At 44.6% G+C, this 25,085-nt stretch overlaps 1 pseudogene; it reads right to left on the bottom strand.

The window, feature by feature from the left end:
* The window catches only part of LOC112903733, a 40,929-nt pseudogene extending 33,841 nt beyond the window's left edge, over positions 1-7,088 (bottom strand).
* Between the last annotated feature and the right edge of the window lie 17,997 nt (positions 7,089-25,085).

The following is a 25,085-nucleotide window of genomic DNA, read 5'->3' as shown; positions in this document are numbered from 1 at the left end:
CATACCTCCCACCACTCGTATTTTGGTTCTTCCTGTTACTCGATTCGACGTGTAGGAATACGTGTTGCAGGGCAACCAGGAGTACGGTCGTGTAGTCGCTCTACAGACGTACGTCCTGCACATTGGATGTGCGTATGGTCCTGCAGTCACTTGTGGTGGATCTGATCCATGAGTCGGAATGAAAGGCAAACAGTTGCTTCGGAACAATCTCTGGATGTTCCAAGCGTGTGAGTCAGGTTTACCTTGCAAGGCTGAAATTCAATTCAGGAATCGTCCGTTTCTCGCGGAGATTGAGACTGCTTGATCCCTTTACCACATAGAGTAACAAGAGCAACTTTGTGATTATCAAAGATGATGTTTGGCTAAAGATTCTATCATGCTTGAATAGCTATAGTTGCTTACCTATAATGGATAATCAACTAGAACCTGAAAGCTAAAAGTTGAAATTAAGGATCTACTCTTTGTTGCTTTTCAGCTGAAACTAAGTCCAGAACCATTATAAGCCTTCATAAGTCTAGATACATGACTAAGTATACCATGAGATGGGTAAGTCTTGCTGAGTATTAGTATACTCAGTCTTGCTAGTTATATGTTTTTCAGATAAAGTCTTTGAAGACCCTACTCTTCCCCTGTCTTGGCCCTGTGCTCTTCCAGATGGTTGGTCCTTGGAATGGGATCCGTCCCCGGCCAACATTGATGATATCGAGTGATGTCGTGCCCAGGGCTTAGCATGACATCCGTCTTGACGACGTGTTGTAAATCATCGTGCTTGTTTTCCGCTGCCAAGAACCTTAACTTTAATGGTTTGTAATAATTTTACTAAATGTGGAACTTAGTACCACTTTTGGAAATTCTTGTAATGTGATTCCCTGTGATATAAAATATGATGGTGACTGTATCTCTGGACTCACCTTCGTGTGAGGTAACCTTATTTGATCCTGTATCGGTGGTTTATCGGGACGCTACCCGACAGGCCAAGGGGTTACACTGTTTGAAGTACGTTGGAGCCCTTGAGAGAAGACTTGCGTATTTGAGCTGGTGTAATTCAGGTTGGTACTGCCACAGCTTCGGGCCTTGGGGGCATGGCGGCCTCCGGCTCCGGACCTCCGGGTCCGGTAGCTGTTGGTGCTGGCGCAGGCGGGGTTGAGGGCACTGGCTGGGGGCCGGGCCCCCCAGCTGGACCGGCCCCGGTGGGCATGCTTGATGCATCTGAAGAAAGGGGCCTGTGGAATCACCGTTATGGTTAGGACCCAGAGACTAGATGGAATAAAGAAAAGCTCTAAGAAGACTACTTACGCAAAGTCATACCACTCCCATCAGCCCCGGGCAGTTGGGGGACCTTTTTTCCTGCCGAGGACCCCCCAGATCTCTGGGGGTGGTCCCCGGCTGCTGGCGCTTCTGGTGGCAGGGGCGGGGTCTGTGGTCTCGGCTCCGTCGGTGGTGGTGACGCCGCTGGGCGCTGTGTTGTCGGTGGCGGCGGAGGAGTCTGCTGCTTCGGGGAAGGCCGCTGCGCTTCCTCCAGCCTCCTCTCCGGCTGCTGGCACTGCGGCGGAGGTGGTGGAGCTCTGCCCTGCTTGTCCGCCTCCGCCGTCTTCTGGCGCTTGGGGGCCGGCTCCCCGATGAAGGAGCCGTCGCCGCGCTGAAGCCTCCGGGACTTGGACCCCTCTGCATGGGGGCTGCCTCCTACGCCTCGTCGTCCCTCCGGGTCGGGGCGGTACTCACGTTGTCCTTATGGCGGTGCTCCGGCACCGGCACCTTTTCTTTCCCCTTCCCGGTGGGGGCCGGACCTCCGGGACTTGGCTGGCGCGCTGCTGGCGGTCAGGAGCGGCGCCGGGGATGTGAATCCCGCGGTTCGGGTCACCTCCCAGCTGCCGGACCGCTAGGCCACCCTCGTCAAGGGTTGGCATTGATGCCAGGACTAATGACCGCAGCACCTGGTCCTCGCACAGGGCCTTGATCCCGCTCGGGAGGACCAGGGCCTCCGGGCTGAACGCGTCGCCGATCATTCCCCGGATCGCGACCTCCAGCTCGGCCCTGGTGAAGTCGATTCCAGGCCCGCACGCGATCCTGCAGCAGTCGTTTAACCCCGTGTACATGTAGGCCATTCTGGTCCGCTGCTGCAGGGGGGCGATTCGCCGCTTCAGGAAGTCGCCCAGCACCATCATGGAAGTCAGGCCGCCCCTCGCTAGCTTCTTGACCCGGTTCAGGATCAGAACGAGCTCTCTGGCATCGACGGCTTGGCCTTCCAAGTGCTCCAATCACTCTGAGGCCCCTCTGTTGGCAGCTCCAGGCGGTCGTGGGGGTCGGCCTCGGCGATGACCCAGCCTTCACGCTAGTCCTCCCACTTGGAGCTGGGGAAGGCGCTGATGTAGGTGTTTGCCATTCCGTGCCGGAGTTGGAAGTAGTAAGCGCCGACCTCGCGCTTGCTCCTCCCAGTCCCGACCAAGGCATAGAAATGCCTGAAGATGGTGGTGCAGGGGCGAACCCCCACAAACATCTCCATGAAGTGGGCGAAGACCGCCACGAGGAGGACGGAGTGGGGGTTGAGATGATGGAGCTGGAGGCCGAACTCCTCCAGGAGCAGGAGGAAGAAGGAGGAGATAAGAGGAACCAACCCGCACATGGCGTACGAGTTGAAGAGGATGAATTCCCTCGCGGCAAGGTCACGGAGGGGGATTTTGCTGACCCTGATCTTCCTGGAATGTTCCGGCGAGGTCCATCCCACAAGGCGGCGCACCAGGTCCAGCTGGGCCTGGCTCTGGAAGCGGCGCGAAAAAGGAAGAGAAGACATGGTGGTCGGCGTTGAGATTGCAAGGGATGGATCGCAAGGGAGCAGGAAGGTGAAGGAATGCCAGGCGCAAGGAAGCTGAATGCAGATGTGCGTGCGAAGATGAAGGAGCGCTGCGGTGTCTGTTGATGGCACGAGCGAAAAGGTAGCCGTTCCCTTCGGCGCCTACCTTTTATCTAAAAGCTGTTGCCCTTTCGAGCTTCGCGGCAACCCAGGAGAAGCCAAACGGTTGCCTGCACCAGGCCCCCTCCTCTCACACCCAATGACTTGTGGCAGAACCAACCTGAATTACACCGGCTCAAATACGCAAGTCCTCTCTCAAGGGCTCCAACGTACTTCAAATGGTGTAATCCCTTGGCCTGTCGGGTAGCGTCCCGATAAACCACCGTTACAGGATCAAATAAGGTTACCTCACACGAAGCTGAGTCCAGAGATACAATTACCATCATATTTTACATCACAGAGATTTACATTACAAGAGTTTCCAAAAGTAGTACTAAGTTCCACATTTAGTAAAATTATTACAAACCGTTAAAGTTAAGGTTCTTGGCAGTGGAAAACAAACACGATGATTTACAACGCATCGTCAAGACGGATGTCATGCTAAGCCCGGGCACGACATCACTCGGTATCCTCAGTGTTGGCCAGGGACGGATCCCATTCCACGGACCAACCATCGGGAAGAGAGCACAGGGCCAAGATAGGGGAAGAGTAGGGTCTTCAAAGACATTACCTGAAAAACATATAACTAGCAAGGCTGAGTATACTAATACTCAGCAAGGCTTACCCGTCTCATGGTATACTTAGCCATGTAACTAGACTTATGAAGGCTTGAAATGGTTCTGGGTTTAATTTCAGCGGAAAAAAATGCAACAAGGAATGTGAATTAGTTTTCACATTTTAGCTTTCAGATTCTAGTTTCATTAACCATTCTAGGCAAGCATTTATACTAGACAAACAAGGTAGAGATTATCATCCATCAAGATTATTCCATCAATAGTTACACTTCTTACTCTATTTTGCAGAAGAAATAAGCAGTTTCAATCTCCGCGAGAAACGGACGATTCTGAATCGAATTTTAACCTTGCAAGGTAAACCTAACACACACGCTTGGAACATCCAAAGATCGTTCCGAAGCAACTGTTTCCCTCATATTCCGGGTTATGGATCAGGGCCACCACAAGCGACTGCAGGACCGTACGCACACCAATTGTGCAGGACATACGTCTGTAGCGCGACTACATGATCGTACTCCTGTCTGCTATGCAGAACGCACTCCCACACGTCGGTGCGTGTGTACAACAGAAACCAAAATAATCGAGTGGTGGAGACATGTCCATTTGCCGGGCCATTCAGGTACTAGACTTACCGCTTTACCATATTTCGCGGCATGTGGCTAGTACTTTCAAATGCTTAGCCACCACTACCACACACTGCGACCTTATCAACTTTTATCAACACAGACGGGGTAAACTTCCAGGTCATGTTACTGCACATGACCCCGTCCATGATCCTTATAGTGATTGCAAGATAGTAAACATCCAACTCCTATATCGTGCGAGTGACAGGAAATCACTCGATTTCTACCGGTCCTATTAGCAGAGCATCTAGCCGATATGGACTCAGGCACATTACATAGGTTCCTAGCATCAATGCATCTAAGGTTCCATTTCAACTCCTAGACTTAATGCAGGATATAATTTATAAGTATAAGATTGCATAATGTAGTAATTTGAAATACTGGGTTATGCACCGGGGCTTGCCTTTACTGGTGGGGCTGGAGTCAGGGTTGTTAGTATTATTATCTTCCAAACTTTGGTTCGGGGCTTCAGATAATCCCTTGGTGACATTCACTTGGTCTTCAGGAATATCCTCTGCAGACTTCTGGGAGATCTCGTAGGTACCGTCTGCGAAAGTAGTCGTATCTATATGCAATGCAAACATCACATTCAAAGTGTGTACATAAAGCTATTTTACTTCACGATAAAGTTGCAATCCAACATTCATTTAACATATTACTCGTATAATGATCAAAAAGATCTGAAACTAAACTTGGATAGAACTTTAGTTGGACAACTGATTAAAATCGGCTATTTGTTGAAGATTACAACAGAGTCGATTAGAGACTATAGGGGTTCAGCCGATAGAATCGGTAAAGAAGGGAGTCATATACACAATATTAAGAAATCTGCTGATTTCTGTTTGGAAGAGAAATCGGCAGGAGTGGTCTCTGTACACGAGCCGATTTGGTTTTACTTAAGGTTAAAACGGTTGATAGAGGTAGGAATATTAAAGGTACAGTGTTTCAAGAATAGAACAAGGAAGGATCTTGCTGATTAGATCTAGTTATCAGCATATTTTTGCCTAACTGATGGTTGCTGTATCGGCTTGCCTTAGTTGACAAGGGTGCATCAGGTTTAGCCGATTGATGTGCCTTGGTCGTGCCTAGCAGAGGCGTGTCTACTGTGCTATCTTACTGATCTAGGGTTGTGTACTTTGGCCTGTATAGCCGATGTAGAGCCGATGTAGGACAGAATAAAAGAATTGTATCGGCAGTAGTTGATACTAGAAAGATATCAACCGTATCGACTAATCAGCCGATGGTAGAAATATATCAAAAGAATTGTATCGGCTGACAGCCGTTACAATGAAACATCATAGCTAAACAATAGATCTGGCCTTGTAAATTTTACACAGAACTATTCAGGACATGCACAACTTATGTTCCAAAGTTCAGCTATAGCACAGCTGTGAATCAAAAGATCTAATTAAAGCATCCATTTTCTACTAATTAAACCACAGCACAAAATACACAGATTGATCTCATGATCATAACACAAAAGTTGTAGTATTTAACCTAAGGGTTCAAACCCAACTGGTTTGACATTTTTACCATTTTCCTATGATTTACTACGATTTTCCAAAGTTTCAGCCAGAAATTTCAAGAAGGTCCAGTGCGACACTATTCATCTAAGTCATGGGTTGTGCAAATAGGTCCCTGGAATTCTTCCTATTGTTGTATAGAATCCCTGGTTGCAATTTTTGGAACAGAGAAAGTTTAGGGAGCACGATTCCGATGATGGGGTGCTTCCCGGCTGCGAGGGAGAGGCGAGGGAGCATGAGGGACACGAGAGCTACCTTTGGATGGGCTCGGTTGAAGCCGGGGTGGCCGGAGGAGGGCCGGCGACGGTGACAGTACCCATGTCAATATATGCTCATCAAAAAAATGGATCCGCTTTGGACTAGCCCGTGGTGGTAAAGTATGCAGTTCTGGTATGGTCGCAGCTGCCCAAACACCATCTTTGATACATCATCCTGTGGTGAACTTATTTCCTGACGTTTGATAGTCTTGTGAAGTTCACAAAAGAACTTTGGATCTTGCAGCTTAATATACTCTTGCAATAGAAGTTCATGGTGCGGTACCCAGTTTCTAGGGAAAGGTGTGTAGTCGCGCAATGGAATTGATGACATGCGTGCAAGCTGTACACCCTCAATAACATCAACTAGTCCCCTCCTCAAAAGATCAGAGTATTCTGGCGCATCATTCCTTGTGCTTTCTCTCAAAGGGCGGCTAAGATCCCGTGAAGCGATCTTGTAGACCTTAGCTCGGGACTTCAGTCTATACCTTGCTGCGTAGAGCTTTGCCAGTGAGCTCCTTATGACATAAGCACAAAACCCTACAATCTTCTTCCGGTTATCTGCATAGCTGTACCAATCAGCCATGGTCTCGAGAAACTTGTTCATCTGGGAAATTTGTGTGTGCCCGCCCAGAATAGAGCTTTGGTGAACATGGCAATGGCTCAGGATCTCTGTCCCCCCCCCCCCTTTACAAGCTCAAGCTTCCTAAAATGCCTTATGCACCTCTGCAAGCTCGCTGTTACAGACAACAATGTTCCACACCCTTCTCGCTGACAATGTTCCCTCCACTGGCAGTATATCGCAAAGTCAGGTAGATGACCCTGCGCGTAATCACATGATCCAAGAATTTAATCCCCCTTGTAATGTGCTCGATTTCCACCATTGAATTCTTTGGCCCTAAACCAAATGTTCTCTCGCAAAATTCCATCAGTTGTCTTCTTATCTCAACTGCATCCTCCATCGGCTCCCTGATCCCAATCAAGACATGAGAACCAAATCGAAGGAAATCCATCTTCCTTGTCTTCTTCTTCCCAGCTGATGGAACAAACTCAGGCCAAGCGGAATTGTGGCACCCCTCATCACCTGCCTCCTTCCAAATCGAAGCATGCTGGGACGGGCAAAAGTACTCATTAATCTTCTCTTCCATCCACCAATCGAGCTCGTTAAGGCACACATTAGCAAGCAAGGGACTAATGACTATGATTCCGGCCATTGCCTTTGAAGCAAGCACGCAAGCACAACAGCAGGTATGCGTTGCGGCTGCTGGCAGCCTGCTTCTCCTCTTCCCACGCAAGCACAGCAATAGATCTCCTCCAGCCAGGAAGAAGCAATTTGTGATCCCCTAATTTCTCTTGCTCGTTTCTTCCCCAAATAACACCAGAGCAACTTGTACAGCAGCTCCTCCCAGACTCGACCGGTGGCACCCTCGTGTCAGTCATCGGATTTTTGGTGGCCGGGATGGGGACCCCGTCGATAGGAGAGGGGTGCCGAGCACGGGGGTTGAGGAGCTCCTTTCCTGGGCGCGAGAGATGGCGGTGAGGAGCTGGTTGAAGGCGCGAACCCAGGCTGGCCTGGCGTGGGGGAGTAATTCGTCGAACAGCTTGACGGCGTCGTCGAGGCCGAGGCTTCCAGAGCGGACGCATCCGGCGATGGGGTGCTCCAGCTCCAAGCATCGATCACGCACGCGGCGGGACATGCCAGCGGGGCACGGCACGACTAGCGGCCCGGCGAGGAGATAGACGGGCGGCCCTGCATCAGCCTTCGGGTCGTGTGGAGGCTCGATCGGTGGGGGCGGAGCAGCGCGTGTTGCGGCGTGGAGTGGACGAGGGTTGGAATTGGAACGCTACCGGCGGCGGCGGCGGCTGGTTGGGGCGCCGGGGCGCCGGGCTTCTGGTGCCGCCGGGCGGTGGCCGACCGAGGCGGCGAGGAGGAGGCCAGGAAGGGGTGCCGAGCGCACGGGCCCACGGCTGGCGCTCCGGCAACGCGGCGGAGGACGGGGGAAAAGGGAACGGCTGCAGCAGCAGCTGCTGGCGGCGCCCAGGGGCAGGGGCGGCCTGGGCAGGGCGTGGAGGGGGAGGCACACGGAGGCAGGGGCCAGGGGAAGAAGGGCGCTAGCGGGGCGGCGGGACATGGGAAGAGGAGGAGCCGAAGGGTTGGCGGCGTGTGGAATGACGTGCAGCAGGAGGTGGCGAGGGCGGCCAGGAACAGTGGCGAGCGGCGGAGCAGAGGAACAGAGGAACGCCAGAGGAGGAAGAGAAAGGGAATTTTCCCAAGGACCTGTGCACAAATTCAGAAAATATAGGGACCTTATTGTAAACCAAGTTTTCCCGCTATTCTAGAGCTCAAACAAAAATGTGACCAAAATAAAAGTTGTACAACTTTTCAAGCTCTACAACTTGGTTTTAGAGTTTAAATTCAAAAACTCAAAGAATGAAGTGTTAATTTAAAACCTTGGACTAGAATCAAAATTATATTGTCTATGTCCTAAAGGGTGTAAATTTCATAATATTTAGGACATAAATACAAGCATTTATGACATGTCATGATGACTTGACCTATTTATGACATGTCATGATGTCTGGATAGACATGTCATAATGACTTGCACCTTTTTACACTTTAGCCCTTAGTAACTTTGAAAGTTACTTTTATAATTCCACTACTTGCATAAAAGGACTTGTACTTTTGTAAAATTACATAAATACACTTATTTTGAAGTTACCTCCCACCCAAATACATTTTGCAAAAACAACCCTAGTTTTTCCATAATTATAAAAATACCCTTTTTACTTGCGTTTAAGTTTTGAAAAGCTTCACATAAACACACACAAGCTTTACACTAGCAAACATGTATTTCACACTAACAAGTAAGGTGCCTAGCTTATAGGTACTGGAACTATCACAGCCTTCCCCCCTAAAAAGAATCTCATTCCGAGATTCAGGACGAAAGACTCTTAATAGAAGAGAAGCAACTCACCCATTAAAAGTGGTAGAAAGCAATCACACCAGAGAAAATTGATGTTGATGGTAAAAGCCGTTGGAGTATGACGAGATGAGTATAACGAAAGCATGGATAGATTGTACATGGATGAGTATGACAAGAGAAGACAATATCAACTAAGATCACAACATGAGGACGATAAGGTGATCAAGTTCTCATAGAGCTAAGATCACAACATAGACATAGAGATAAGGGGAAAGGCGGAATCCGAACCGCCCGAGCCGCGGGACGGGCTCGAATAAGACAAGAATCTGAACCGCCTGACGCGCACGGCGCGGGTGGAGGACGGGCCCCTCGGGGATCCCACTATGGGGGAAAAGACATCCATGCCCTTCCCCGGCGGGAATAAGCTGTCCACCCGGCGCAATGCTGGGATCTGGCCCCACCTGCGGGTTCATCCCTTACCCGAGGTGGGCCCGGGGGCCTCTGTTGGTACATACGGACAGGGGTACCTCCTGCTAGGGTGTCAAGACCCTTAGCGTCTCGCTATCCGTAGCCTCCCCCTCGTCTTCTAGGTGACGTGGCATACGGCCCGGGCCTGACAGCTGGGATCATGGTCTCCGGACCTACTCCGTGCTTTTATAGGACCGGGGCCTCCACGTGCCCATGAAGGCAGGGAGGCTCTCGGATGGCCCCCAGGGACCCGGACTCCCCAGGGAGGTCCGGGGCCGCCACGTGTGGAGGCTAGACCTCCACGGGCCTGACCGCCCCGGCCAGTCTCGGGGGCCCAGACCCGGGGTCCGGTGCCGCCACGTGCCGCCTCTGCGGTGGGTGCAGGGCTGGCCCTGCCACGTGCCCGTGGTAGAAGGCCCTTCACGGGTCTTTTGCCCAACTACTGCATTAAATGCTGATTGGTGGGCTGAGCGCGCCCAAGTCAAAAAGTATGGCCTGCCACTGACACACGGGGCAGGTAGGCTGACCCCACGGTAAGCCCGCCTGTTTCCAAGGTGGCGCATCGTATCACCGTATACTGTGCGCAAGCGGCGTACAGTCCTGTCACGGCGCCGCGCGCGTGCGTGATGATGGCCTGCCGAGGCGTGCGCTGCTACAGTGTGGCAGCACGGCCCTACTGTTGGGTAACACTGACAGTGGTCACTGTGCCTGCAAGGAAGCACATGACCATATCGAGGCTGTGGATACGCACATTATCTTCCCAACCATGAAGACTACAGGGGAGAGCTAGAGATCGAGATCTCCATATCTCATAGATCAGACTCCTGTTGGCCGGGCCCACCTGTCGGGGCCCCGCTCAGTGTAAGCACTCCCCTTGAACTATAAAAGCGAGAGTGTCCTCGTTAGAATGAGGGACTCAGGCTTCTACAACCAATACAACCCCTAAGTGGACGTAGGGTGTTACGCTCCGGCGGCCCGAACCACTCTAAAATCCTTGTGTCCTTCCTGCGTTCATCCACCCATCGATCGAGCACTCCTAGTCTCCTCCAAACCCATCCTTAACTAAGATAAGGCGGGTGCATTCTGTCACCCGGCTGGAGATTTCCTCCAACAGGGGGGCGGGGGCGGGAGCGGGGGCGGTGGCGTGGGGCTCGGGAGCGAGAGGGAGAGAAGACTGTGCGTGTGGGGGCTGGAACGAGATCCGAACGACCTTTATTAGGTATCTCTATTTTCGTCGGCCTAGGGCAGGCCGACGAAAATGTTCTATTTATTTCATCGGCCAGGGCTTAGCCGACGAAAATATGAGCATTTTTTCGTCGATCTGAGCGGGCTGACGAAAATAAGTTCTAATTTCGTCGACCTATATTGGCCGACGAAATAAAATGTATATTTTCGTTGGCTTGATTTTAGCTGACGAAATTATATCTGGCCGACAAAATTGAGGTGTTTTGGCGTAGTGATAACCTTATAAATATCAGAAAGAAGAGGAAAAAACACTTAAAGGCATCGCTCTCTTTACAGCTCGACCTGCTAAGCCACCGCTGTCACCTTTAGCCTGTTTCTCCTCGATCACCGCTAGCCACTACGACACATGTAGCCTTCTATGATGAAAACTTCATGAAAAAAGTGATAATATTCATTGGCTCAAGTTGTTTTATGACATTTTGTAAGGGTGACGAAAATGAATTGATCGTCATAAAGACCAATAAGAAAACATCATAAACCACCCCTAAGTCATGCCGTGACGTTTGTTGTTTTGTCATAAACTTGACTAATGACAATTTTAATCTTTATTAGAGAACATGACCTATCTAGCAAGCCAAAATTTTCATCAACAACTCCTATGATAATATTTTGACTATAGTTCCTTCGTCATAAACTTCCTTTACGACAAAATTGACTCTTACTATTGGATCCAATATATACAACGTGTAGTTGGGTCCCACAAGTCATCAGTTTTTAAGTAATAATCCAAAAAAAATTATTCATGACATTGCCCAGTTTGCAAGTGCATATTTGTTTCAAACAGTATCAATGGCACATTTCAAGATATATCATAATGAATAAAGTTTTCCATCGCATATAACATATAAATATTATCAATAGCTTTCTCTTCGAACCAACTTATATGAACCTACGAAAAGAGAAAAAAAGACATTAAGCACAATTGAGGATATAATATACCTGGTCAACATGAGTGAGATTTTATAGTATCTGCAGCGAGTTCAGGAAATATGATATTAATAACATATTTTATGGACTTACATCACGAGGTGAACCAAACACACGCTTCAGTTAACCAGAAAAAAGGGAAAATAAGGAAAAGGAAAGGTAACACTAACACGAATATGTTGCTAGCTTCTCTAAACCGGTGAAATGATGCTCAAATATTTGCCACAGTGATTTCTATTCCATATAACAAAATACATCTATTTACTTGTGAACAATCTTTATCTGAATAGAGTATAGCAAGAGTGTTTCTAATCCATTCTGCACATATACTATAGGTCAGCCTTATCGATTTAAATTTGTCCTACACTCAGGGGAAATAACAGCTTTGATTCAGCTAAGCTCTAACATATATATGAAATTTTCCAAAAGTCCGCTTCGTTTCACTATGCAAAAGATTGACATTATTTGTGGACCACTAGTTATAGTAATGTAACATCCCAGGCACCACATAGCCTAAGATGTCACTCAACACCCTTCCCACAAGCTGGAGTATGAAAAACTCGATAGCTTAACCCCACAAACAGAGTAAAGTGCCCAAGAAACAACATAAAAAATATTTAAAGATGACCACTTAAATACTAACTCAAACAGAAATAAGTAGCAAATATCATTCACACTCATTTTTATGAAGCCACAAAAAAACAACGAGGTCTAGTCATAAAAACATTACAGCTAGACAAAATTTGTCATTATTGTTACAAAAGCGTGTGGTAAAAAATATGATGATGTGTAGCTAATCCCACCCTTCAAGCAAAGCATCCACTCAAGAACCTAGAATGATAAAGGGTGCAAATGCAAGTATGCTCCTCATTTTTTTTTCCATACACAACCACATATATGAAGATACCACCTACCTCATGATGGAAAATCATAATTTTTATCATATGACAACATAAATAGATTTATAAAATAATTTAATATTAAATTAACAAGATCATATTGCTTTGAGTAAGGTTCTGAATTTTTAATGTGTAGGTAGAATAAATAACAAGTCAAAGCTGTAGCCAAAACCACGGCTATGTTTGCTTGCCTTCGACAAAGATTAAGAAAACGTGAGCTAGGCACGATGCAATGGTGCACCACCTGCTTAGCATCATGAGCTCAGTACAAATATTCATACAAGCATACACGAATACCAAATAAAGTGCTACTACTCCGCAGCCCGTCATACAGAACAAAACAATGCATATGGATTCGGGTAAAAGCAGCAGGGCTGCTTGTCATTTTTGTACCTTTAAATCTACAAATACAATGCGAGCAAATAAATACATTTTTGAAATCTACAGAACAAGACCTACAACATAGACAAGTTGTACTGTTTTTATTCAGAGCCCAAACTTCCCTTAATATCACTCCAAGTCAGGCAATGAAATCTGCTTGTAATTCTGACAGTCATTAGAAAAAATATTTCTAACTACTAAAATACTCCTCCAAAAATTATGATACTTCACCAGAGCATGTGCAGAAAGTGCAATAGGATAAAGTGCAATACTCCTCTACAACTTTCGTTCGTTTCATCTTTATGGTAAAGTGCAATAGGATGGCCAGATCGTGGTAAAAACCATGAGTGCAGAATCTGACAGAAAAGTCTAACTGTCCAATTAGGAAGACTATATCTGGAGTTATATCCAACCAAAAATTATTCTCTATACCAATCTGGAAAGCTTGATAAAAACTCTAGGACTTGTATTCACTGATAGAACATGTTCAGCCATCAAGGACGTCAAAAACAGAATAGATCTACCACTGTCCAGAAACTCGTCAGAACAAAACTGTCATCTTTGAACTGTAATATCTCCTAAACCATAAGGCCAAAAATTATGAAATAAGACTTCACGGAAAGATCTCTGAGTCCACTACAGAAAGTTCTATATGTGAGAAAATTAACTCGGCCTCTAAGTCGAACCAATTATACGATGATCAGAAACTACCAAATCTGTCAGCCTGCGTCGACTAATTACGAGATCAAATACTAATGCCCCACTGATCCAATGAAAACAGACCCTAAATCTGGTCGAAATTAAGGGATCAGATCAAAAACCATCTCACCTTGGTCTCCAAAACCTAGGGTTTGTGCAGCCCTTTCTTTCCTTCCCTTCTCTTCTCTCCCTCGTCTAGACTCTTGACAGCAGCGATAGATCGGCAAGGAGGGCAGACAGGGAGAGATGTGCCGACGTGAGGAAGAAAGAGATATAGAGAAAAGGGGGAGTCGCTGGTTTTAACGGAGGGGGCAAGGGAAACCGAAAGGGCGCAGGAACTGGTCCACTGGAGAGGGAAAACAGGAGACCGACCAACTACTCCACGGTGTATTCATTTTTCCTTTCTTCAAAACATAACCAACACAGCAACTGCAGGCCCTCTTGCAAAGACAATTCCGCGAACCTATATATACTGTCAAAAGACTTGTCTTCTTAGTGCCAGATACTAAGGAAACCAATTTGAAGACAAAAAACTTTAATGTATCATTAATTTAGTATGTTCTTCTCATTAAAATGGTACCATTGAAAATTGTATGCAACAATATACTTTTTAGAATTTACATCTATTTCTTTATATTACTGGAATTGCACTGTTTGAACTACATGTGTTGTAAAAAAAATGATCTTTAAGTAAAAAAACATATTTATGAGTGAATTCCTACATTTGAATACCACACGCAAATTTGGAAGGAACAATTTAAATGTTTGCATACATTGCACCCTTGTTTTCATAGTCACTCTATAGTTAATGAAATTAAATAAGACCCAAATTTTCACAAAAAATTCTAAAAATTGGTTCAACACCTAAATACAACCTTATAAAATCTCAAAAAATTTGACTAGGAAAATCGAATTAAGGTAACCATATGCTTCATTTCGTGTCATCTGATTTCAGATGACACCTTTAAAGTAAACTATCTCCTGTATAGCAAGATTTACAACGATCAATAGCTAACCTTTTCTTTTTAGCATAAAACTTCAATGTAACCTCTATTTGTGCATATCATGAGCGCATTCATACATTTGGAAGGAAGAATTCAAATATTTGTTTTCTTACTTTATAGAACATTTTTTAATTTGCCATCAAAATGAAAAAGAAAAGGAAAAACATTAACCAATATTGGACCAAGACAACTTCAAATTTAGCCAACATCAATCTAGATTGAAGCCCACCTTGTTCTAGTCCATCGGATCAAAGTTAATGGCCTAGATGCACCACAAGTATCCTGATCACCCCTCACCGTGGAACCGTGGTTCCTTCCCCTCCCCCACTCTCTCCCCCTCCTGCCTCAGATCTATAAGTCCGCTCCTCTCCTCAACTCTACCATGCCTGAAATCCTTCAACCCTAGCGAGCTCTACATCAGGCCATGGGTCGTGGCCCAACTGCAGCGTCCACCATACCAGGCGGGTGAGGCAACAACCATGTAGCAAGCTCCATGTCGGGCCCATGGGTTGCGGCCTGTGCAATCCTGATGTGGGGCCCGCTGTGTTGAATGGGAGAAGCGGCGGCGACAGCCGCGTAGCAAGGTGTAACACCCAGAATGAATATAGGGTAAAATACGTTTTCTATATGGGAATACATAAAGTTGATAGATAATATTAAAAAAATTTTATCCATTGCTCAGATGGATGAACGGACACTGTGGTTGCGTAGAGCTCGTCAAATACTTTCGATTTGACTATTTATATGTTACGTTTGAAGTTAGGATCAAGAAGCTATACATTTTTTAGAGTTAGCGGCCCACGCCACGGTACTGCGAGCTGCAGTACCCTAGCGCTACAGTACCACCACCCCCCTCCTATTCCAAACCCTAAGCCCCTCGCCCCTACCTGCGCTGCCACCCCATTGCCCGTGCACCCCATTGCCCGTGCACCAAAGAATAGAGAGGGGAGAGGGAGAGGGAGAGGAAGAGAAGAGAAGAGAAGAGAAGGGAAATTAGCTAGGGCATGTCGTCGTCGATCCTCTCCAAAAACCGGTTGGGGTTCCTTTCCTCTTTCCATTTTCCCCATCTCAATGGTTTTTCCTCATTGTTCATGGTGGTGCCGCCTTTTGTGTGTTGTAGTGCGGCAAGGTTTGATGCAAGGAAGAAGGCGAAACGGAGCGGAATCACCGTAGGTGTTGTCGTCATCGCCGTCGCCTTTGTTGTTCTCAAGGGGAAATCCTAGGTGAGATATGCCCCTGCTGTAGAACATGCTTTTCCTCTAGTTTCAGAAGTTTTTAGCTCATGTGAATAGCGGTATTAGTAGATGTTGGACTAGGGTTAGGGTTTTGCGCTCAGCACGCTAGCAATCTGCGCAGTTGTTGTACATGGCAGATTTTCGTGCTCTTAGTGATCTCAAAAAATATTAAACCTTTATATGAGTTGAAGACGAATTAGAGATCTTTCCGCGGCCATAAAGAACAGCTACATACGATTTAAGATGAGGGAGCAATTAAAGTTGGAATCTGACTGTTTTTCAGTCTCGTAATTTTGTGCAGTGTCTGTTAACTTGAAGTTTAGGGAAACCTAATAACATATTTGGAATTTTTGGTATTCAAAAGAGTTGTAAAGAATTTCACAAGATTTCCATATTGGTAAATTTCATATTCATCCGAATTTTGGAGCTTCAGTTATGATAGTTTTAGTAGGACTGTTCTGCAGAATCTGTCAGATTGTCAGGTTAAGGTTTACCTCGAAATTACCCAATATTGATGATTTTTCTTCTACTTTTGGATATCTAGAAAGTTGTAGGTTCTGAAGTTACCTTTCAGATGGAAAAGGATGAGAATTTTCCTCTACTTTTAGATAACTAAAAAGTTGTAGGCTGCTGTTGGTGCCCTCCACTTCAATGCTATCGTGCAACCACTTCTGCTGGCAAGGCTCACAGAGTCGGTAAGCCTTTTTCTTCCCGGACATAAGGCGCATAAGCTGAACAATGAACACTATATGATAGTTAGTGGATGAATGTTGGTACTTTTGTGTTTAAGATTTGTGAATTTCATAGAAAAATAATTGTAGCTCCAAAAATCATGAAATCAGTTGTGTGATCTTTGGATGGTTGCTCCCTGCATGCCGCATTTCCAATGGAATAGCAATCTTGTCTGATTAAAATCAGTACCTTAGCATGAATTTTTTCACTTCAGCTCGCATATCATGTGTTTGATGAAATGCCCTTGCAAGATATCGTCAGTGATGATGCAATATTGTCATATGTACCAACATTTAGGGCCACTTAGAAGATTATATGATTTGTAGCCTGATCATGAATGGCTTCTGAGCTGTTTCTTTCCGGTCAGTCCATGGGGAGCCAAAGCAGGTCAATTGAAGGGAAATATGTATGTGTGTTGTGCATATATAGTTTTATAACAGGAAAAGCCTCATATATCTTTTATCTATCCACATGGAGAATTTGCCTATTCAATTTGTTTGTTTCCTCACCTGTTTTCCCAACAAAGGGCTCTGTTTGGATTTGACTTACATCATAGTTGTAGGTAGAGAATAATTTGGATATGACTTACAATCTTCTAGATTATTTAAACAAATTTTCACACCGATAGTTTGGGCATATTGTTGCTAAACAGATTATTTTCTGATTAGAATATGGTTCCTAATTATCCTTTATTTTGTATAACTTGGTGTTGCTTAAAATTTGAAGAAAGTTTTACTGGATAAGTGGGTGTGCCTGCACAATTCTGACCAACAACTATTGAGGACTCGTAATAAAAAAAACAGTAGGTATGAATACCAATGTGATTAGTCTTTGAAATGATGGGTAGTATTCTATGTATGATATCTCAGTAAAGTTCATCAAACTGGTGGGGATCTTATCATCTCAAATGGTATATGATATTCTTGCAGGGTGTTCCTTAATTTACTTATATCTTTGCTATGTCACAATGACATTTAATTTGCATGTGATTAGTTATTCCATGCACTTAATCACCAAGGTTCCTATATTAATTAATAAATTCTATGTGTGTTCTTGAATTGCAGGAAAGTGTGGACATCCAAAATATTTAGAGAAAATTTTATGCCTGTATGCTGGTGATGGATAGCTAGAAGAATGAAGAATTATAGAAAGGTTTATTGGTGACTGCTGGTGCCGATGGGGCATGAAGAGATCAATAAGCGAACTCATATTTAGTTCTATTTTATTATGCCACACATAGTTGCAAACTTTGTAGTCAGAGATGATGTTTTTATTCTGTTCTGGTCGTGTTTATTTTAGCAGTACTCTAGTCATTGTGTTATTACTTTGATGAGACATATATTTGAAGTTAATGAAGGTTTGAGTTCTTATATGTGATGATGGAGTCTATACTAATGGTATAATTATTTTGTAGTAATTAAATTTCTATCTACAACACGAAATTTAAAAGGCGCTGGCCAAAAGGGGCATGCTAATTTGCGGGCGAGCGCTAGGAAGCCTCCTGGCGATCAATTCCCGACAGGCCACTCCCTTCGTTTACTTTCTATTTCTAGAAAGTTTTTAATTCCCGAGAATTTCTACTTTTAGAATATTATAACTCATGTACATAACTCAGATACATAATTTGTTGCTGATAACTTTTATAAAATAATTTCTTAGCATAAATTTTATGGTATACACAACTTGTACGCATGATTTCTACATATAACAATAACTTTGAATTTTTTTTAAGTTATAACCTACGACACATAATTTATAGGCATAACTTATTCCTGACAACTTGTTGTACGATAATTTTGTAGCATAAATATCGTGATATACGTAATCTATAGATATAACTTTTGCGACAACTTTTTGCAAGAATGATTCTAAATAATTTATCCACATAATTTAATGATGTACGGAGTATATAGGAAAGGGAAAAAACACTTCCAATCACGGCAGGCACCCACGCACACACGCTTCCTGTTGGCCGCTGGGACCGCTCCCAACAGGCGCGTGTGGAATCAGAATTGCGTGGCCAAAATGCCCTCGGTGCAACAAACAACTACACAACTTGTTGCAATATATATTATTGCCACAAACTTTATATGTTGCTATAGGATGTGTCTACCACCAAAACTGATTCGTTGCATTTTCCATCTATTACCACCAATAATGTATGGTTGCATTTTTCATCTATTACCACCAATACAGATTCGTTGCATTTTCTATCTATTAGCCCGAATAATGATTCATCGTATTACCTTTTATTGCCACCAGCAAATGAACATAGCAACTGTGACTATAGCCACCAAATTTGTTACGTTGCAATATTTCTTTGATGCAATTGAGCATATTGCATGGCAATATGGCCATATTCCCACCTAACTATGGAGTGGCAATAAAGCTAGTTTGCAGCCACGTGTTTCGTCACAACAGTAACTTACACAACCATTCTGCTGGTCGCAATATCCATGCTTGCAACCATATTGCGGTTGCGTTAGTTTCTTATGTGCATTGCAAAACCACCGTATTGCTTGCGACACCACATCTAAAAGGATGCAAGAACCTATTGCACAGTTCCAAATGCAACCACATGTCAACGACCCTACATAGATGCAATTGATCTATATTACAACCAAAATAGCCATATTGCAACCCAATATAGGCGTCATGACAGGGCTGAATCCTAGTAGTAGGCCTGTCGCAGCTGGAATCCAGCCCCACCGACTTTGTACATTTAGTCCTTGGGATGTGGCTTGAGATGAAAATGGTAGTAGAAAAGATCGAAATGGGGTTCTATCCATAAGAAAGCCTCACAGAAATGGACAAAGATGGCAATGTGAAGAATCGAATTCGGGTTGAGATGATGGAGCTGGATGCTATAGCGGAAGAGAAGACTGCGGAAGAAATCAGAAGTCGGGAGGGCTAACCCGCGCTCGATAAAATATTGAAACAAAACTACTTCTTTAGCCCTCTCGTACGGCCTTTTATCACCAGTGGCAGCGCGCCACTGGATAACTTTCTTGGGCTGAAGAAAGCACTCATCAACTAGCCTTTTGAGGTCAGCCTCAGAACACTTACCTGTTCTCCACCCATCACCTGCTGTGGTGACAGGCTGGGAATCCTTCCCCTTCATCTTGGTGGCGCCCTTTTTGCTGGTCATCCTTGTTGTCACGAGTCGCTTCACTTGCATGCGCTCGGGGGCTGAGGATTGGGGTGGCAGAGCAGCGCTCTAGAGGAGGAGGAAGGTCTCGACGACTACTCCTAACACGAGAAGATCCAATGCGATTGGCCTAGATCTGAATCTGGAGGCGGCGGCAGCTGCAAAACGGAGGAAGATGAAGGGCTACAACAGGGAAAGCACAAGCGAAAGGGTAAGTAAACCCTAAGTCATCGCACGGTTAAATAAACACCGGTGGCCCAGCAATTACTGTGCTGTATGCGAAGAGTTTTTCTCGGGATAAGATTTATTTTGAGCGGTAATTTCAGGTTACTTTGGGAAAGTTATTTGCTTAACCATTTCTTCAGGGATGCTATCCCGAGAAGAGGGATTTTTGAATTTCTGAACCAATTTACTCATTTTAACCATCAGATCAAATTCTTAATTTTTTACACAATCCATGTCATGAATCTTTGGATACTTTTTGCCAAATCTTGGGATTTGGATTTAAAGCTCGAGGGCTGCGGGACATGTGTCATTGATGGCTTATTTTTTATTTTTTAAAGATAAGAGCAGAAGATTTAAGACTAATTTGACCCTCAGCATGATTTTTCAATTCAATATAAGGCTCGGGGGCTACTCCATATGGAATGCGATTTTTATCGCACCACGTATAAAAGAAGAATTGAAAACTACTCAGGGCATGAGCACCTTACAGTCTTGATGCAGCTAAGGAAGTATTCGGAAGACACCTTCAAGATGAAGTCCAGAAGAACTTGAAGACATCCTCAGAAGTACTCGGAAGCCTGCAGTACTTGACTACGAAGAGCTCGGGGGCTTGTCGGACCCAGAGCCATGGGACTGTGCACATAGTATACAAATTCTAGGATAAGGGATGGGACATGCCCCATATCCTATACCAATTGTAACTACTCGTACTAAGTGTAAGACTAGTCAGAACAGAAGGAAACTACTCGAGTAGTACTCGCCTAGGACTCCCAAACTCGTATTTGACTAGAATTTCTATGTAACACTGTCCACCAGACTATATAAGGGTGGGCAGGAACCCCTCCAAACCAATCGACATCCAAGGCAATACAAAGCACCACACAGGACGTAGGGTATTATTCATTTTGCGGCCTGAATCTGTCTAAAGTTTTGTGTTTTCTTACATCTTTGAGTTTTAATATCAGCGACACCTTACCTGCAATCTACCACCTCGGGGGTATCCCTTGGTGGACTTGAAGGTTAAACACGAACACAAACGGAAGCCATAGATGTTCAATCTTATAGAGTCCAAATTTTCTTACATTCGATGTTTTCACTTGTAGAAAGTTATACCCTGAACCCATATATGTTGGCACATGGAATTTTGTTTTTCTTTTCCTTCCACAAACACAGAACATCCAGAATTCCTTGTATTTATTTTCGTTTTCAATTCTAAGAGAGACCCTAAAACTCATATCGGTTTTCTGTTTTTTCTGTTCTTCTTCTATGCCACACACCAAAGAATTCATAATCCTGATTACTCCTGGGAAGGGATCATCATCCAAAATCCAACTAACAATATCCAACTAACATCCAATTAATGTGACGCTACCATCCAGTCCAATCCTAGTAGATAGTTCCAACCATCCAATCCTGTCGAATCCAACCTCATATACATATTATCCATCCAACCAATCCAAATCAGACTGTTTAGTGCTGACGAGACTGCTCAAGGCAACCGCTGCTGGCCTGCGACCCAAACTAGCAGCCCGCTTTTCACTAACTAGAATTTTTTAATTACAAAATGTTGAGTAGCACAAATAAATTCAGTGATAGATTTCTTGCTGTACTTCATCAACAGCTGAGATACCTATGTTTTCTCAGTAAAAAGGTGAATTATTCACAATGGATTGAAAAATGAAACATCAGATCCTATTTATATTAGAAAGATACAGAAAGCAACACAACATGATTAGAGTATCAGAAAGATACAGAAAGCAACACAACATGATTAGAGTTTCCCGGCATAAATGTTTTCTCAAATGCGGATGAACCAGGCTAGAGACAATTTAGTTGGAGCAAATAAATTACATCCATGAGAAACTATAATGACAATAACTTGTTGGCTTCCCAATTGCCACTACAATGACAATAACTTGTTGGTATGCATGCAGTCATCAAACTTTGAAAACTCTGAACCATTCTGAAAATGGCAATACCTTGGTAAAGAGCATACTAATTCAACACCTGATCTGTCACGACCCCTGCACCAAATTACATCCATGAGAAACTGAAGTCTCCAAGGTGATCAAAAACAGGAGTAACAAGACATGCAGCTGAAAGGAAATATGTTACCTTCATCATCTTTCAACATCAGAGAGGTACCCTTACCTTCAACAGCAGCCAATCTTTTGCACATATTAGTGCTTTCACCGTTTCTAAACTTAGAGAACTGCGGTATTTATCAATTATCATGCCGGCTGTGCTGAATGTTGATTCAGAGGCCACAGTTGATAATGGAATGTCCAAAAAGTCACGACCCATCTTTGCTAGCATAGGATATTGATCCTGGTTTCTTTTCCACCATCTGAGCACATCAAATTATTCTCCCTCCCTCGAAGGAACCAATGAATCATCTAGATAAGTATCAACTTCTGACTTTCTTGAGCCATGAGGTCTGCTTTTCTGCTTGAACAGAGCAAATTCCAGCCCTAGCTTACGTTTTCCAGCGAACACAACATACTTGCAGAATCAGCAACTTCGGATGAGGAAAAAATGTTACTTTGGGAACTCCTTTGCAGCATGTTTTCATAATGAGAATAATATTCTTTAAATCAGATAAGAGCATAATTTGCTTTGCTATCAGCTACTTCCTCTCCATACACTTTCATGAGGCAGTACTTCAAAAAGGTTAACTTGTACCGCGGGTCCAGCAAGGATGCAACCAAAAGGACTTTGTTAGGTTCATTCCAATATTTGTCAAACTTCATCTTCATGTGATCACACAACACCTTAAAGAATTTATCTCACTACACCAAAACAGCTCAATTTCGTTAGCCACATTTATTTTCGTCGGTCCACGGCAAGCCAACGAAAACAACTGAATAGTTCGTCGGCTTACCAAAGCCGACGAAATTGCACCTATTTTCGTCGGCCTAGTTATGACCGACGAAATTAAAGTACTATTTTCGTCGGTTTAGTTTGGGCCGACGAAAATAAAGTAATATTTTCATCGGCTTGACCTAAGCCGACGAAAATATGTCTAATTTCGTCGGCCTCACTCGAGCCGACGAAAATACAGTTGCCCTAAGTGTTCGCCTAGCTCACCTTCTCTTTCTTTCCATGCCGCCCGAGTCTTCACGCCCCTTGCGCCGCCGCCGCCCCCGCGCCACGGGCCCCCGCGCCGCCGCACTGGTGCACCGCCTCCCTCGCGCGCACCTGCTACCCGCGCTCGCCCGGCCCGTTGCGCCGCCCCTCCCCCCCCCCCCCCGCCGCGCGCTCACCCCTGGTGCGCCGTCGCCCGCCCCCCCGCGCCCGCCGCCCCCGCGCGTTCCCAAGCGCCCCCGCCAGTGCCCCGCGCCCCTATCCCCCGCGCCGCCATTCCCGCGCGCTACCGCCCCCGTGCCCATGCTGCTGCCCCCCGTGCTGCCGCCACCCACACGTCCGAGCCGCCGCCGACGTGCTCTCTGGGCCGTCCCCTGCTCGAGCTCAGGTATTGACATGTTGATTGTAGTTGTCTTTTGGTTAATCCTATTAGAAATACAGTTGGTCTTATTGTAACTATATTTGTGATTCTGTTCGTAGAATATTTGTGATTGTTATAAGATTTCTGATTCATTTCTTAGAAAATATATAACATTAATAATATCTAAAAAGATTTGTATTACATATGCTTGATAATTTTTGTTTGCTTAGTATCGTTAAGGAAGTAACGATCTCAATTTCGTTAATGAAGTAGCTAGTTTGAGAAAATGAGAGATGATCGAAGTTGGATGTATGATGGTTGGAGAAGTAACGGAATGACTACGCGAGAGTGGATGGTCAATACACAAGCTTTTGTTGATCATGTATTTTTCTGGCGGTGGTTTGGCAAAGTGTCCATGTAACAAGTGTCAGAATTGTTCTCGTCATGTCAAGATTGATATGGAGCGTCACCTCTACAAGTTTGGTTTCATGCTAAATTATGAGAGGTGGTACGAGCATGGGGAGTCACAGGAGCAGGAGGCATACAACCTAGTTGATAGCTTGCGGAAAATGAAGATAGGATGGATAAAATGATGGATGATTTTGTCGAGCAGGTTAAGAATGCTGCTGAGGTCCTGAAATATTTTGATCTGCTTGCATCATCAAAAGAACCATTATATGGGGCCACTACTTTATCACAACTTGCTGCCGTGACACGGTTAATGGCTACTAAGTCGAAGTACAACTTTTCAGTAAGTTGTTATAATGAACTTGTTGATTTAATATTGGACATGCTTCCGAAACCTCACAAGTTCCCGAAAGACTTTTACTACTCAAAGAAGCTGAAGAAGCTGTTAGCTGGTTAGGGATGCCATATTAGAAAATCCATATGTGTGAGAACAATTGCATATTATTTTGGAAGAAAAATAAAAATCTGAAATATTGTTCGTTTTGTAAAAAGTACAGATACAAAAAGGTGGTGAACAAAGATGGAAGTGTGCAGATAACAAGTGTACCCATTAAGGTGTTACGGTACCTACCTTTGAAACCAAGACTTCAACGGTTGTACCTATCTTAGAAGACTGCAAAACATATGAGATGGCACAAAGAGTGAATTCGTAATAATACAAGATGCATGAGTACAGACTGCAAAATTATGGATTTCATGATTGCACTTATTGGATGTATTTCATGATTGATGATGTATTTCATAATTATGCTTATGGATACGTTAATTAACTGCTATTTGTAATTCTGGAAAACTATTATGTTTTTTAGTAGCCGCCTAGTATTTTTATCGGCCAGGTGGCCGACAAAAATACTAGAGCGTATCCAGTATTTTCGTCGGCTAGGGAAGCTGACGAAACTAACTACTACTATTTTCGTCGGTCTTCGAGATCGACGAAACAAACTGTATCCTTTTTATCGGCTGCTCAGGACAAATTGTCGACGAAAATGTGTTCATTTTCGTCGATTTTATTCCGTCGGCCTATTTTCATTGGCCGACTGATGAAAATACATATTTTCGACGGTTTTCGGGCTATTTTCGACGGTTCATGGCCGACGAAATTAAGCTATTTTCTTGCAGTGTCTCTTCTGTTTTTTTTCCATCAAGAATCCATACATGCTGCCAAAGACTCTTATACATTACAATAGCACCACCAGCTGGTTCAGTACTGTGATCTTGGATCATTGCATTTCTCGTCTCAATTTGACAGAGGGGATAATAAGCTAAGTTCTGTGACGACGCTCAAAGTAAAGAGCTCAAAGCAGGTGAACTATAAGGAAAAACAAAATAAGAGCAGCACTGAATGGATAATGACAATG

The sequence above is a fragment of the Panicum hallii genome, chromosome 8, assembly GCF_002211085.1.
Source record: "Panicum hallii strain FIL2 chromosome 8, PHallii_v3.1, whole genome shotgun sequence".
NCBI classification, from domain to species: domain Eukaryota; kingdom Viridiplantae; phylum Streptophyta; class Magnoliopsida; order Poales; family Poaceae; genus Panicum; species Panicum hallii.
This window is presented reverse-complemented; position numbering and strand designations above follow the sequence as displayed.